Raw genomic sequence first — 17,245 nt, forward strand, 5'->3', positions numbered from 1 at the left:
TGAGCTCCTGTTGGTGAGGAATTACTCTTTACAGTTCCACTACACAACTCCACGTGTTGGCTTTGAGCTGCCAGATCCTCAGGGCAAGGTTTAAATTAGGTCCTCTTCTGCTTTTTTTCTTTTTTTTTTTTTTTAAACCAGGAAACTATTTATATTCATTTCAAGCTTTGTAATCTGCTCCAACCCACTGTTCAAAAATAACAAACAAAAGAATACCCAAAGCTAAATGTTTGCTCTAAACCCCCTTTGTCAGCCTCCTATTTAATCAGCCTTGTGGCACATTGGAAAACAGAGCATTTAGTTCCACTTCATTATTATGGAGGTGAAAAAAATCTTACACTCAGGCTTAAAGCACCCAAATACCTAAAGCCATATTCTAATCTGCACAGCACACGGGTGTAGAACAGGCAGGCAATTTTCATTTCCTTGGGGCAGCCCCGTTCATGGTGACTGGCAGGGGCTCTCTGTGTCCCATCAGCCCTTCCTGAGCAGCTCCCAGGTGTGTTCAGCTGCCCTTGCTGAGGCAGGGAGCAGATTGTGTGCAGCAATACGTCAGGTTACTGGACACGTGGGTGTCAGGGAGGGCATCAGAGGGACCAGGGCAAGGAAATTTGAAATTAGAAATACGTAGAGCTTAGCTGAAATTAGCAGGAATTTAGCAGTGCTGCAGTGACAGGCACCCACAACCAAAGCAAAGAGTTTAACCTTAATATGTATTGCAAACCCCTCCCTTATGGCCTGCCCAGGGGCCTGCTCACAGCATGGATTTGGGACACTGGAGAAAAGAGGGCCAGGAGAGGTTCTGATCTGGAGATGACTCTCATCTCATCCTCTTGTGGTAAAAATCCCCACAAAATTCTGTGGTGTAACAGACATTTAGGAACAGGATTCCATGACCTCTGAGATGGCATCTGAGAATGCAAGATTGTTGATAAATGAGCCCCAAATTACATTAATGACAAAGTGATATCATCTTTGAACTCATTTGGGTTTGGTTCTTTCACATGTTGTTCATCAACATTCTAATACAAAAACAAACAAATGTAAATACTGCCTGATGATGCTGGTAAAAATCATCAATAGAGATTGAAGAATTAATTAAAGTGGAAAAAAAATCTCTGGGGAAGAAACCTATCTGGAACTTTCAGTTTTGAAATATGTAAAGCTGACCATTCCTTTCTCTGTCTTTTCTCTCTGACTGGGCACTGCCTTCATCAATGTACACAACTACATTAATTCCTGCCCTTAGGAAGCTGATATGAAATCACCCTTCTGCTGGGCCAAAAAGATGGAGGTATTCTAAAAGCAGTCATATTAAAATATAAGAAAAAAAGACAAAATCATCATTTCTTTATATTTCACAAAAAAATTGAAGACAAGACAAGATAATGAAGCAATTCTGGACCTAGCAAGCAAGCAAAACCTTGTTATTTTAAGTTGTTTCTCAAAATAAATAAATTTCAGGGACTAGAATTGCTCAGCTTGTTCACTGTGTACTGGTCAGAGATAAGAGGCAACCTTGGGTTGCTGGCGTAGCTGTGTAAGCACGTCCCAGTAAGGGAGGGCGTCCCAGTAAGGGCAGAGCTGATGCTCAGCGTGGGGCTCCTCCACGTGAGCAGGGTCAGTCGGGGATTACCGTGCCCGCTACTGGGCGTCTGTCCTCTCACTCATAACCAAAAGCTTGGCCTAATAAAGCTTTTTCTCTCTCCAAGTTGCCTTGAACTGGGAGAGCCTCTGTCCCTCCGCCGTGCGCGGCCGAAGGGCCGGGGAGGGGAGATGCGCAGCGGGGCTCGGGGGGCGGGCAGGGGATGTCTGGGGTCGGATCGCTGTGCAGGCTGCGGGCGGTTCGCCAGCCACAGGTTGTTGTCGCCTGCTGCAGCCCCTGTGTGCGCAGGGCTCGGGGGGGCACGCTGGCGGCACGGCAGCCACAGGGAGAGGCTGATCTGAAACACAGACACGTAAGCACGGCAGAAACCCCTCCTCCGTGGGACGGCCTGCGAGGGATCCAGCGGGCCGGAGCGCCGCGGACAGACACGCTCCTCCCAGCGCAGTTGTGACTGTCGCGGCTGTGCCGGAGAGAGGGGGAGGAGGGCGGATGATGCAAGGGCTTGGCATCACGCTCAGCGATCGCCAGACTGCCGAGAGAGGCAGTGCTGGGACCCACCGACCGCCCGGCCCTGGCTGCGGGGCTGGGACCCTGCAGCGCCTCGGGGTGTGTGCGGGGCTGGGACCACAGACAGAGTCCTCGGGGGGTGTGTGCGGGGCTGGGACCACAGACAGAGTCCTCGGGGTGTGTGCGGGGCTGGGACCACAGACAGAGCCCTCGGGGTGTGTGCGGGGCTGGGACCACAGACAGAGCCCTTGGTGTGTGTGTGCGGGGCTGGGACCACAGACAGAGTCCGAGGGGTGTGTGCGGGGCTGGGACCACAGACAGAGCCCTCGGGGTGTGTGCGGGGCTGGGACCACAGACAGAGCCCTTGGTGTGTGTGTGCGGGGCTGGGACCACAGACAGAGCCCGAGGGGTGTGTGCGGGGCTGGGACCACAGAGCCTGCAGGGACGCAGGACTCTCAGCATCAGCATCTGGCACAGCCCCGGGCACACTCGGCCTCCCACCCTCCCACACTCGGCCTCCCACCCTACCAGCACAGTTTATCCAGCAGCTGTGAGATTTACTCCACCACCACCGGCTCTTAGTCACTTCTCTTCAGAGCTCATTACAAAGAGTAATTAAATGGTCATAACGTCCCCAGTCTTAACCCTATTTAGTAGATAAAGTGGATAATTAAGCACTGTTAGCTCTGTTTTGCCATGGAAACTGGTGAGAGAGGCTAACACAAGGTCACAGGGCCAGTCTGAGTCAACTCAGGATTATAGTACATCAGTTACTGTCTCATTCATCCAAAAATGCCAAGATTTTCCTTGACTTTAAGGAGTTATAGATCAAAAACTGCTGAGAAATCTAATGCAAAGAAGTATTACATGATTTAATGAAGAGAGTATCTGAGAACTTGAAATGAGCACTGGTATGTATTCCATCTGCCAGGTGAGACAAGACCATCCCTTTTAAACACACTGCCTGATGTAGCTAATTGTCTCATATGCATGTCCTTGTACTCACATATAACGAAGCAATGAGATGTGACCAGTCTGATACCCGGCCTCTGAAAATGAGTTTTAAATGTCCTTATCTGTAGTTGCCCAGGTAGAACCACAACCCCCTGACAGTTGTTCTCTGTCACGTGTGTAGCTGCAGTGACAGCTCTGAGATGCTGACCAGGCCTCTCCCCTGAGAGCACCTTCCCCACGCTGCCCGTGAGTCACTGGGCTGTCTCCGAACCACTGTATCCTGCAGGCTATAAATAGCTCCATTCCTATAAACTATTATCTCACTTTCAGCCAGTCCCTTTGCTTCATTCTGAAGTGTTTATTTTGCCCTAACTGCCAGCCTGAAGGTGGAATGCTATTTTCAGCCTATGAGATGCCTAAAGAGAGATGAATTTTGAAATACTCCCCTTCCCCTCTTTTTTTTTAATACCTTAGTACTTAACACAAGATGCTACAAATGAAAGACCTCCATTTATTCACAACATGTGAATAAAACTGACACATTTTCTCTACTTACAAGTCTCGACCTGATTTCTGTGGAGCGGAAAAGACTTGAAACCTTTTTGGCTTTGCTCCCATGGCAGAGCAGTAAGGCTCAAGAAGAGACCACGTTCACTGTGTGTAGGGGCCTCCAGAGAGCCACCGCTGTGGACAAGGACTGCCCAACAATGGCTGGGGTAATTTCAACAAGCAGCTTCACTGGGCCATCCCATCTCCCTGATCCAGATTGTCTTCCAAAGCTTTCTTAGGAAATCTATGATTATACCCACATAATCACAACAAACTTTGAATCTCATACTTCCATTTAAACCTATGGAAAATTTGTACAGAGGTAAAGAGTGGGAAAAGCAGACCCATTAAATAATGTGTAGATAATGAAGAACACCTTACACAACGCACTGAGGTGAAAAAGCCTTTAAAAGACAATTGCCTTTACAGAATGTTGAATCAGTGTAAAAAGCAGAGTTTGAAAACTGCCTTTATATGTAATATTCTTGATGAGAACTGAGTGGAGGGTCATTTCTTGCCAAGTAGTTCAGGTATAACCAGGCTTGATGCACCTGTGCCATGATCCCAGTACCAAACACTGGCTAACATTCCCTAAATTGGGTCCACACTCCAATGCAGTTCAGAAGTTAAATGACTTGGGTAGCTTCTTTCTCATGTGGACAGACCCATTGCTCACAGTGCAGCACAGCTCTGTCTGAGGAGGAGGTGCCAGAAAAGAATAACAGTGGAGATACCCAAAAGATTTAGACAGTTTTGCTGCTTAAAAACCACCCCCAAAACCAACCAACCAAAACAACACAAAGCAAGGTCTCAAAAAGCCCAAACTTTCTAGAGAAATGGAAGGCAGCTGGACCTGCTGCAGGGACTGGGCTGGTGATCCAGGGATGTCCCTCTCCCGGCTGCAGAGCCACCTTCCCGCTTGGCTCCAAACCAGTGTCATTGTTAATTGGATGCTGAGTGAGGGATCTGGCCACCTGGCACTCTGTCTGGCTCCAAGCTGATGATCAACTCACTTGGCAGGCTAAGTGGGGAACTGGCCACCTGGCTAAGACGGGGGCTACAGACCCTGTGCCGAGCCGGCCACCAGCCTGCTCCGAGATTTGTGATCGTGGGTTCCAACAGCCCCTTCTCTCTTCTGCTGTGTTCTCCTCTCCCATCACAGCTGGGATGCTCACAGACAAACTCACGATCCCCTCCTCTCCTTCTTTCCTTCTGTCTGCCATGACGGATAAAGACGGAATCCTGCCTTAATTGCTAAATGGAATAAAATGAGCTTCTTGCCTTCTCCTGCAATTTCTTTAAATTATTCCAAGTTCCCTACCCCCACTCCATCCTGTTTTGCTTCTCACCATCATTCTCAACACTCCAGATTAAAATGTGTATTAGCTGCTGGGTTTAACAACATTTTTTGAATGGAGTAGTTGATTGAGTATTTTTTTAATTAGTAAAAATACTGATAAATTAAAAATAACATCAAAACAAAGAACTGGATAAGAATGCTATGAAATCAGACTCATGCCTGAAGGCAAGATTCCCCACTTGCTTTGCACCCTGTTCTATTATTAGCACTTACAAAACCTTAGTGAGAAAGGTCACAATTTTTATTTGATTTTTTTAACATTCATTTTGCATATATGTAAATTACTCCACAAGAAACAAGGCAATCAAAAATGAAGAATGAAATGCACAAAAATAAATGAGTACAGGATTCTAGAGTGCTGTCAGTGGCACTCAGTGAAATGACTTAAGTTCTGCTACGAAAATTAATTTTACTACAAGACCTTAAAGGACTTAATACAAGTCCTCAGATTTTCTACTCCATTTCCAACGTGCCATGAGGAGGTTCTGCAGTGGTTTTAAGCTGGTCTTGGGATACAGTAAGTAGATAATGTCAAGCTCTTACATCCATTACGAATGATCTGAAAAGAATGTACTTTGCTAATTGCAATCTTTGCACAGAAATGCCATCACTGGTTGAACAGGGCTGTATTCACTGTTTGACTGCCTTCTTTAAACTGAAGGACCTGCTCCAGGTGACTTCAGTGAGGGCTTTCCATAAGCTTATAGAAGGTGGAAAAAAGTATACTAGATATTCATTAAGGCAGGAATGAATGCTAAACTATTCAAATTGTTGTCTTCACATTATTTTTAACTTTTTTTCAGCTGAACAACTGATTTTCCTGCATCCATGCTGGAGAAGGTTTCAGGAAACTCTTACTGCTTTTTAGGGAGCCCTTACCAGCACAAGCACCACCTCTGACTACCCCTGAGCAGCCTTTACTCTCCTTTACCTAGTGAGCCTCCACCAATCCATTTACTGCCAATCTTCATATGAATTTATGGGTGAGTCAGGAACCCACACACCAAACCACAACCACCACCAGCCACTGCAGGGAATTCCTTGCCCTCCAGAAGCCTCCTCCTGCAGAGCAGCATCACTCCCCTCCACAGTCACCCTCTGATTGTCTCCCAGATCACCCCACTGCTCCCTTGGGACAAAAGGCTTTGCCATGCCCCTGGCTCTTAGTGCCCCTGCTGACCTGCCTGCATTGCCAGCACCCTCCATGTGCTGCTGGTACCTGCTCCTGGGAACAGGGTCTCACCACTGCTGCACTGCAGAGCCCTCACCACTCAAGGTTCACACTAGAGAGGCTCCTGCTTGCTTATTTGACTCCACTTATCCATTCTGGCTTTACAGCCATGTGTAACTCCAATTGGCTCCCTTTTATGTCTCAGAGCTCACATAAACACCAGACTACTAATATTAAAATAGAAAATCCAGCAATTTTAGCTGATTTTTAGTTTCAGGACTCTAAATGCCGGGCTACAAGAGGCTCCCTTGTGCTCCCTGACTGTATCAGAGCTTGAATTACCAAGTCATTAGGTGACAGCTCGTTGGCACAGGCTCCTGCCAGTGCATTCAGCGGGCTCAGCTCTCCCTGAGCTCAGTGCTTCCCGTTTTTCTGCCTGGCCATGCATCCCCCCAGCAAGGACCCACATGATGTTTTAATCTTCAGCGGGTAAAGGGCTGCTGAACACGGGCGATTGCCATTTCCAAGCGTGACATTTAACACTGCTGGGGTTTTATTTTCCCCACCTCAGGAGTCAGTGGAACACTTGTTGCTGTTTGCTAACAGGCTTTGAAGACTTCCAGGTGTGTACAGGGATGATGGAAATTGAGGGGCAGGGGATTTATTACAAAAGCTCAGCATTCAGTGTTATCCTGGGGAAGCGTGTGTCCCTCTCTGTTATAGCTGTCCCTGCTGATACCAACCCAGCTGGAGCCCAGTGCCTGTGAGCATCTCAATTTTAGTGCCCTGGAAAAGGTTGTTTTTCCTTAACTGGTCTGGCAGCCCCAGAATATCTCTGTGCACTCTAATTCATGCAGTATTGTAAGTAATGACAGATAATGCTATCAAGGTCTGTTCCTAGAATATAGGGATTAACTCACCTCATTTAAATGTATACATTCTGCATAGCATAATACAGGACTACTTCAGGACAACTATTTTAGTCAGCCCAGAGATATTATGTTCCATGAGAATGTTGTGGTTTAGGAATGATATTAAAAATTAACCCTCTCCTGGCCAAAACCAGGACAGAGAACTAGGATGATCTCTAGTTGTCCTCTACTTCCCTGTTTTCAGATTTTTGTAATCTTTTTTAGATGAGTATATAGTCATCATAGCACTGAGCACTTTTAAAAACCTAAAATAGACTACATTAGCTTAAATTTCTAGGTAGTAAAGAAACTCAAGAGGAGAGAAACATAATTAACTTGGAGCATGGAAAGATTCCCTCGTGGGAAAACCACCCTGAACTAAAAAAAGTGGTTTGTACCAAGTACATAATGGTGAACACACAGAACCTGCCAGGTTACACATGCTGAAGGCTGATGTCTCAGGTTGAAGGTGGAAATGTTTTTGGTTTATTTTCCCCTGAGAATCTGTTTCTAGACATTTAAAACTTACTTGATTTTTTGGTTATTAAAATGCAATCATCACTGTTTTCAGTGTTTGGTCTTTTTCTGTCACGAAAAGGAAAATAAAAGCTGTGTTTCTGGAATTGCCTACAGGCATCTCTCTGCATTCAAAAAATGCTACTGAAAGCTCTGCTGGCACGTGGACCCCAGCTCTGCTCACCTGAAAATAAAAGGTGAAGCTCTCCTGAGCATCAGCAGACAGACAAGGTAGGGGATGGAGAATGCAGCAGTCTGTACAGGAGTACCAGGCCCTCCAAAAAAGAAGCCACTTTTCCCAAATTATTCCATTTTTTCCCTTGTAACTTACTTTTTCTTTTAAACTCAGTACAGTAACTCTTAGCAGTTTCTGGGATGCTTAATTTCTTCCTGCTTCTGCACCAGAAGCTCTGTGATCAGTGAGAATTGCACACACAGCTGCTCCAGGACCAGGCTCCTGGGCCAGCATTCCCCAGCTGTGGACATGCCTGTTCCTACAGATGTGCAAGTGGCTGCACAAAGGTGAATTTTACAGAACTGACTGTTACAGCTGAAAATTTTATAGTCCAGACTCCCATAGTAGTCATTACTGTCTTATCATAATTCAACTGCTTTTTACCAGCCCTACCTAATGCCATTGTTCTGGCACATTGTCAGTGCCCTTCCCAACACCGCCTGTTTTGGTTTGGGTTTGGTTTTTTTTAATTATGGTTACACTGGCAACTTAAAAGAAAACAAAAAGTATTTTCTTCAGATGCGTTATGTACCATCAGGCCTCTGAATTCTAAGTCCTAAGACATAAGAATCCTAGGAAATATTGCTATGGGAAGAGACAACTTTGCAAACTCAAGCTCCCTATTTATGCACTTCTCAGTCTCTGGTGGGTCAGCACCCCTGGCTGTGTTACATCCTCCTGCACAAGTCCTTAAAGGAGGCAAATTAGTTGGTTGGTTAGTTTTGAAAAATTCCAGAGTAGCTTTGCAAATACAATGTGTCAGAAGACTGTACAGATCAGATATGTTCCATAGAGTTCCTATCAATAAATCTGCTTTGTCAGTATGTCAGAAATGTTAGGAGATACTTTGTATTGTCTTGTGCCATAAGATGACAAAACTGTTCTAATCCAATCTCTCCTTCTCAGACCCTGCTTAATAATGAAGAAGCTGCCATAGGAGATAAAACAGTGAATACAGATAATGCAACGAAGCCTGAAAACGGGGACAGAGAAAACTCTCCAGGCCAAATGGAAACCTACTGGGACTCTCTAAATGAACCAAAGAGGAGTTTATTCCCATGTTTTTAAGAATTACTAAATCATTCTTAATTAGAAATCCTTCTCAATTCCAAATAAGGATTGTCATTATTTATTAACGCCATTTCTAACCAAGGATATCACTATGGTTTAAAATGAGAACAAACTGAACCTCACAACTGTAATTTTTATAATTCCAGTCTCATATCCTGTTCCTAGTTACAGCTGTGGATCATTCCTGGCTAAGCCAGAAGGAGTACTGGTGTAAAATAAAGAGTAAACCCTCTGAAAATTATGTCCTGTCATCTGCTGAGCCCGCTCTGCCCCACGTCTCTTTCAGTCATATAATAATTTATTGAACTGTGAAACTATTCACTAAAACATTCTATTACGTAACTATAATCTCCTTTCAGGGCAGCTCTAACTGGCACCAGTGGAAGTTTTGCCTGCAAATTCTTATGTCACGGTTGGATGCTGATTTTTCACCTTCAGGTAAAGTTCTACTCCCTTTTTCATAGAGAGCTCTTAAAAATCACAGAACTCAGTCTTTTATAAATTTTTAAGGTAATACACATTAGTTTAATGAAATTTGTTTAGAGTTGCCTATTTGGAAAGAATACAGAAAATCCAGTGGAGAGTGAGGGACAATGTATCCTTTCCAAAGCAATTTTAATAAAGTGCGCTTTCTAACCTAGCCAAAAATGTCACAGCCTAAAATGTATCTTTTTCTAATTATAGATATAAACATAATGAGGTCACTGAGGGCACTAAATGATGCTTAGAACAAATAACAGAAGTACACAAAAGGTCTGAGGGAGAACTGCAGCCAGCAGAGTGTGGAGGCACACTCACTGTCTGCTATAAACATTGCAGAGCAGTTGGGTGATTAATTCCACCACAGTCACCTAGAGCTTCACCACTGGTTTGGGAAGAGATTTTTTCCAATACTTGATAGTATTATTTTTGTGGTGACATTTACTGAAGCACAAATATAAACAGACTTCATAAACATGAATGAATAATGCTGGCATTGGAAATGTTTTAAGGGGTATTCAAGAGACATGAAATGATTTGCCCCAAAGAAGAGGAGTTCCCAAGAGAACAAAGCACAGGACATCACAGTGTATCAGTGTTAAGAATTTGTAACTTCTCCAAAAACGGACAGATGTTCCTTCTTTCTTCCCCTTGCCTCCCTATTCAGAATTACAGCTCCAGCCAGAAGGGATTGACTAAAGCAGTGTTTGTTTGTGTACCACAGAACAAACCCTTTCACTGCCTCTGTCCTTTATAGTTCCCAAAGCTGCACTTCCCTGGGCAGCAGCTGCAGCTCCCCAAAAGCCACAGCAAGCTCTGCCTCGTGCTGTATCTGTGGCTTTGTTGTCTGACAAAAGTTTTAAATCTCAGACTTTTTCTTCCATTTACAATTTTCAGTAAATTTACTAGAAAATACCTACTATGACAGATGATATCTCTAAGTTGTCCTTCTTCACAATCACTTAAGATAAAATAGTATTAATTATAGCTGTTCTCCGGAGGCAAAGCAGTGCTAACGAGGCAGGCTGAGGTTCCTGTTCCCTGGTGCCATGTGCATGAGGAGCAGCCCTGCAGGGTTTCATCACCAGCCAGCACCACACTGAATCACAGCATCACTAACGTGAGTAATTGCTTGCCAGAAGTTTCAGTTCCAGAATGTGTCAAATGTATAATTTGACTAGGGTGTGTATCTGTGCATGGGCTGGTGGTGGTGCATTCTTATGGCCGTGAATCACACGGCATTTGAGCCACCTACCTCCTGCTTGTGGGGAACCTGCAACATTCCAACTGGAAAGAAACCTGGACCTTTTCAGAAGTTGATGGGGCTCTCAGCACACACCTATTTCAACTCCTCAGCCTTCTAGTTAGACCAGTAACATCCATGATGTTGCTGAGAAACAATAGTTTCTAATCTAAAAGAGAATTTTCATTTTCCGGTAATAATAACTATTCTAAAATTTAAAAAATGAAACATCGGTATGGCATTTACACTTTTGAATAGTTCTATTTGTTAGTAAATGGTAAATGTTGCTGTTTTTAATGGGGGAACAGATTGTCAGTTTACTAAAGCTGGTACAGGTTTGTTAGCTAACCAGATTGTATACTAGGAAAAGAGCATTAATTTTGCCTGTAAGAGGAAGTGTTTCTGTTCAGGACTATACTGCTGTTTAGAAGACATGTAAGATTTAAAGTCATCTTGCCAGCAGGCATTGACCAGGCTCCCTGCATACCTCAGCCTGTAGTTCCAAACTCCTCTGCAGTGTGTGAGTGACCTCAGCAGTGCAGTCCATCCTCCTGCAGGAGAAGCAGCACCAGGGGCTGGAGTGGGCTCTGCTGCCGCGGGCCCTGTGGAGCACAGGAGGGTTGGTCACACAGGAGGGTCGGTCACACACAGGAGGGTTGGTCACACACAGGAGGGTTGGTCACACAGGAGGGTTGGTCACACAGGAGGGTTGGTCAGTACAGGACAGTTGGTCACACACAGGAGGGTTGGTCACACAGGAGGGTTGGTCAGTACAGGACAGTTGGTCACACACAGGAGGGTTGGTCACACAGGAGGGTTGGTCACACAGGAGGGTCGGTCACACACAGGAGGGTTGGTCACACAGGAGGGTTGGTCAGTACAGGACAGTTGGTCACACACAGGAGGGTTGGTCACACAGGAGGGTTGGTCAGCACAGGAGGGTTGGTCAGCACAGGAGGGTTGGTCACACAGGAGGGCTGGTCACACAGGAGGGTTGGTCACAGGGCACAGCCCCACGGCAGTCACACTGCAGCACTCCCTCTGGGACAGTCCCCTGACAGGTCCCACACGGCCTTTCCCATTTCCCACATCTCTAATGGAATGACATGATGAGTAACATCTTTCTCCAATATTCATGGCCTGACTACATGAAGATGCATGTCCCATGAAGTTGGGGCTGGAATGCTGCAGCACCCCTCGGGCAGAGGCCACACTTGTTGAACAACAGATCTGTGCTGTAAAAGCAGAACTTTAAAGAGCTGCTCATGACTCTCAATAGTAAAGCAATACCTATGGCTGAAATAACTTGGAGGGAAGAAACTCTTCACTTAGAAGCAAATTCCAGAATTCTATGTGTTATATATAAACAGTGAAATTATAAAAGCATGAAGAATAACACAAGAGCATCTTTTAACATTAGGTTGAGTGCAATAAAAACACCCTTTGATGATGATTATATAGAAGTCTATATACACTCTCTCTCTATACCCTATGATGATTCTATAAAATGCAAGCAGTGTCACTTAGCATTGCTGGCAGGGCTTTATTACTGCAAGTGGAAAGGAATATAGTGAAAGGAATTTAGAAGAGGGGTGGATAGTGTCAGCAGTAACAACATACATGATTACACATCACTATAATTAGCAATGGAATTTGAAGAATTAAAAAAGCATCACATTTGCTTTGTTTTCAACTGTGCTTTTGACTCAGCAGCACTGCCAGTGATACACAGGGCAGAAATGTTTATCTCATCCTTTTCAAAACATAAACCCACAAGAAGGAGAAATGCTTCCAGTGACCAAGGGTAAAGACCTCAATGTGAAAAGGTCCCTGGAAACCCCTCCAGAAGGCAGTTTAATCCAAATCTGGGATAACTATGGATTAAGAGTACAGTGATGTTAGTTTGTGCTCCCCTCTTTTAACACTACTGCCTCATGCTCATGTGCTTTGGCCTATTTTCCCAATCTTAGGTTATATCTGCTTGTTCTACTTTGATACAAATTTGGGAAGCAACCTTACATTGCTGCCTCTGACAACAGTAGTTTCTTTTATTTGACCTGAAGTGTGGCTCCTACAGGTACAGGTGAGTGGATAGGGGGTGTGAGGTGTGACAAGGCCTGTGCTGGAGTCCATCCAACCGCTGAACTGCAGCTGTGCAGCACATCTGGGGCAGCCAGCAGCAGTTAATCCAATCCCAGATACCAGCATGGGCCTTTGCAGCAGTTTTCTATGCAAATCAGGTACTTATGCACAAATTATTCTGGTTAGCTACAGGAGCCATGATGACCTAATCTGCATGTTCAGCTGCAGCACTAGCATGAGACCTGTGTGCAGCTTTTGCAGGCAAAAGTGCATGCCCAATTAGATTAAAAGGTGGATCCTTTATTATCTCTGCACTGCTTTATCATCCTTTTTATTAGGAATGTGTATGTTACTGGTCTTCACTGTAACTCAGAAAAACATTTTGAAGATATAAGAAATAATTTGTTGAAATGTTAAGTAAAAGCTTTTAAAATAAGTATATTTGTCCTTGAATAAGTGTAATTCTCATAAATTTTAAGATTTTGGGAACAGAAAACATCTTCTTGTATGGCAATAAATACCTGCAATTAATACTCTTATGTTAAAAACTTTAACAAGCCTAAAGTTTTAAAGGTTAAAGTTGTTACATGCAACACCTGCTTTCCCAGCCTCACAAAAAAAAGGATATTTTTAACATCCCACTGTATGGGGACAGAGAGGGTGAACATGAGGCCAAGCAGACATTGATTACAGTTTCAAAAAACACAGAAGAACTAGCAGATAAACTGGGATGACCAGGGGAGCCAGGCCCAGGGCAGTCAGGGCCTCGAGGGTGAGCACCTCAAGGGTGAGCAGCCAGGTCTGTGTCACGGCCTCTGTCAGAATACACCAGTGAAAACACAACTGATAAGCAGTTGAAATGCTACTTGTACCTGGACTTTCATCCTTTGCCTCTAGGAAAAGCAGTTTCTGAACTAACATGTGAGTTTAAAGAAGGAAGCACGTGAAAGTAATATCTATCAGAATACTATTGAACTATCAAAGGCTAACCAAAGACTATTGAATCAAGATATAGAAATACATTGTCATTGACAGTAACACAAACTCCTTATAAAGTGTACATGATCAGCTGTCCAGATGAGTAGTAAAACGGAACAAACACAGGCATAGGAACTTCTAGCAGTAAAACCAGAACACATGCTGAAAATCTCTCATTTTCTTCATACTTAACTAGAAAAGAGGTTCACTTCAATGAAAAATTCTACTGCAACAGGTGAAGACTTTGCACAGGGACAAGGTTCCCAACGCTGAGATACCTCAGAGACAGGATTTGTTTATCTTTTCTTTTTAATGCTATTAAGAATGTCGGGTAGAGAAGGACACACAGATTGCCCTCTTCCTTACGTTCATAATGTAGAAGAAAGGCTACATGAGTACTGGAAGTGGGATTGCTAAAACTTTTGCACGTATGTAAACAATAAAGTGGACACTTAGCAGTTCTAGAGCCAAGTCTTGCTTGAGCCACAGAGAAGTCATTATTCACTAATGAACAAAAAGAAGAAAATAATCCTAATTTCTTGTGATTTATCCCAGTGACAGGGTTAATGACACAGGCAGACATGCCCGTTGACTCATTAAATTGAACAAGACACAGCTAGAAGTTAATTTTCTTTTGGTATGTGCTTAGGCACCTTGTAATAACAGTATTTGTGTCACCAGAATTCAGTCTCGACCTAAAACTGCACTGTTCTTTCAGCTCAAATCTGTGGAGGCGTTTTTGTGCAACTCTTTCTCTTCCAGAGGTCTGTGGCTGTAAGAGCTCGTGCCTTTTGTAGGTCAGGCACCGCTCAGATGTGAACCGTGTACACGAGCTGGTTGCAGCGGTACCGTCGCTGCGGGTGCTTTGCTACACAAACACAGACACGGGTGGAATATTAATGACAACTTTCATTCAGAGGCAACATATGAATTATCAATGACTCCAGGTTCCGTGTGCAGCAGGAGGTGTGTGGGAAGGGCTGAGGGACCGTTTGGAATCACCATCTCGGCTGTAGCAGCTATCTCTGTGTGTGCCACCCCGGACAGCTAAAGCTCCCCTGAAGGAGCCTGGCTCACACTGCAGAGGGGCAGTGCAAGCTGCAAAGGCTGACTTCAGGAATACCCTGAAGGGAAATCTGAAGTTGGAATCAGAAGGAGCTGTGCAATTTGGGTCTGCACCTCTCTGCCAAGGTGCAGGGGCCGTGTTCGCTGTCATGGAGGTTCTTGGTGGCAATCAAGGAAACGACCAAGAAAAATGGGCTCTGGGACTCCTTGTGGTTCAGCTGTGCTGGCACCTGGGATTTTTTCCATTCCAGTATCAAGCAATGATATTACAAGGAAGGCCAGCTGTAAAAGGAGAATAAAATGCTTGTCCTAAAGGTATTTAGGTCCTAAAATGTCCTAAAGATCTTCGGAAAATTCATTAATCTCTGAGCCAGATTTAATTTCTTGGGTAGATGCTAATTATTGCTTGAGTACACACCCCAAAATATGTGATATACTAGAATTCTGAGGCTGTCAAAGCAGTTTTGCCTGCTTTGCAAACAAATGGAAGTAAAGCCAAGGTAGTTTGGGCAATCATTTGAAAGTCTTCCCCTAAATTTCAGTCCCCTGTGTTTCTCATGTTGACGTGTCTATGAAATACCCCTGACAAGTGCCTCACATGGGAACCAGGAATCTTCTCTCTGCCACAGAAGGAAAGGGCTTTTGCCAGTGGTCAGCACAGAGATTTAGAAATACTGGGTGGAAAAAACCCCCAAAGAGTATGGCCAGATCCAATTCTCTTTTTTGGAACATATCTGAATGTGTCTTTGACATGTTGGTGCAGGATGCTGACGTGTGCTGCTCTGGTTTGACTGTTTTTCATTAACAAAAGGGGCAGATGGACACTGCATTGGCTCCTCACTGGAAATGTGGCCTGCTGACTTGTCAACTGTCTCATCATTAATTAATTATATTAATCATAGAATCATAAAGGTTGGAAAAGACTTCCCAGACCGTCGAGTCCATCCTGTGCCTGATCCCCACCTTGTCACCCATCCCAGAGCACTGAGTGCCATGTCCACTTGTTCCTTGGACACCTTCAGGGATGGGGACTCCACCACCTCCTTGGGCAGCCCCTTCCAAAGGTGACTACCTTTTTGGTGAAGAAATTCATCACTGAAAAGTTTCAATATATCGAAGAAATCACTATATGGAAACTGAATTACCCTTCACTTTTAGTCCATTTTGCATGTCACCAGTGTATTTGGGAATATCTGCAATATCACCATCTCTAGGTGTGAACAGTGAGAATTTTTCAAGTTTTAAATGGATCTAAAACTTGGAATGTAGTCAATTAAAAAATGAGTAAAAAATTTCCCCTGGCTGCTGTGGCAGCCCTGCATTGTGTCACCTGCATTGTGTGGGGTTTGCACAGCCCTCTCTTGTTCATTGTGGTATAAAATAACACAAACAAGAGCAATTGAGGGCCCATGGCCCAGCCCAGGTGATGCTGACACCAGCACCCTCAGGTGCCCTGGGCACCCACATGGAGATCCATCACATAATGGTTACGTTTGTAATCTCTGCTGCTACTTCTACGAGTAACAGATAAGACTGTACAGCTTTTGATAACGAAGTTTCCAGTGTCTCTTGAAGTTTCTCACAGAGTTTTTGCTCTCTAGATAATGTTACACGTGGAATTACCTCTTCCCTCGGGTCAGCATTTCAGACTGGTCCCTGTCCTGGAGCTGCAGGGCTCCCGCTGCTCCACTCCAGGATTCCCGGTCAGCATCAGGGGCTGGGCTGGCGCCTCTGTCAGGGCATCTCTGGGTGGGCACTGCTATCCCTGACACTCCGACCCCCAGAGACCGCAGGGATTCAGCTGGCAGACTGAGGGGAGGTCTCGGATGGACGCGGGTGCTTGGCTGTGCCGCTGGACGGCAGCGCCCGGTTCTCCAGGGCTGTCCTGGCAGCGCCCCTGGTGAGCACGAGGGTTGAACCCCAGCGGGAACAGTGCTCCACGAAACCAGAACACTTGGAGATGCAGCTCGGTGGGGTTTGTAGATAACGCAAACGTTCAGCTGCAGGTGCAGAGCGGGGCTGTTCCCACGCCCACCCTGTGGAGGGGCCCGGGGAGACGCGCAGGGACGCGGCGGGTTCGCGGCGCTCCCGACACACGGACACGGGCGATCCCGCTGACTCCAGGTGTGGGACAAGGTCACTCCTGCAGCAGGGCTGTCCCGGGAGCGGGGCGTGGGAGGGACACCTGCAAAACGCTACAGCGCCTGGTGCCCGCGGGAGGCCGGGGCTGGAGGGACTGGACGTGGTGCCCGGTTTTCCCGGTGTGTGCCCGGTATTCCCGGTGTCCCCACTATTCCCAGTATGTGCCTGGTATCGGTAGTGTCTCCAGTATTCGCGGTGTGTGCCCGGTGTCCCCCGTACTCCCGGTATAGGACCCGTATTCCCGGTACACGCCCGCTATTCCCGGTGTGTTCCCGGCACGCTCCCGCTGCGCTCCCGGGTCCCCTCAGGCGGGCGGGCGCGCGGGGCACGCCGGGAGGCGCGCGCGGGGCACGCCGGGACACGCACCCGCGCCTC

At 45.6% G+C, this 17,245-nt stretch overlaps 2 long non-coding RNA genes across 2 annotated transcripts; one reads left to right on the forward strand and one right to left on the reverse strand.

The window, feature by feature from the left end:
- Nucleotides 1-1,802: 1,802 nt before the first annotated feature.
- LOC127481102 (uncharacterized) lies at nucleotides 1,803-2,583 on the forward strand. The gene is made up of 3 exons (XR_007908108.1): nucleotides 1,803-2,364; nucleotides 2,405-2,444; nucleotides 2,521-2,583. It is a non-coding gene; the product is annotated as an uncharacterized LOC127481102 (long non-coding RNA).
- Nucleotides 2,584-4,475: 1,892 nt separating this feature from the next.
- On the reverse strand, nucleotides 4,476-17,204 carry LOC127481100 (uncharacterized). Its single transcript, XR_007908106.1, has 3 exons — nucleotides 16,352-17,204; nucleotides 11,091-11,205; nucleotides 4,476-4,832 (listed from the first exon to the last, which is right to left on the reverse strand). It is a non-coding gene; the product is annotated as an uncharacterized LOC127481100 (long non-coding RNA).
- Nucleotides 17,205-17,245: the final 41 nt, after the last annotated feature.

The sequence above is a fragment of the Manacus candei genome, unplaced genomic scaffold (assembly GCF_025592945.1).
Source record: "Manacus candei isolate 608988 ecotype Guabito, Panama unplaced genomic scaffold, ASM2559294v1 h1tg000076l, whole genome shotgun sequence".
NCBI classification, from domain to species: domain Eukaryota; kingdom Metazoa; phylum Chordata; class Aves; order Passeriformes; family Pipridae; genus Manacus; species Manacus candei.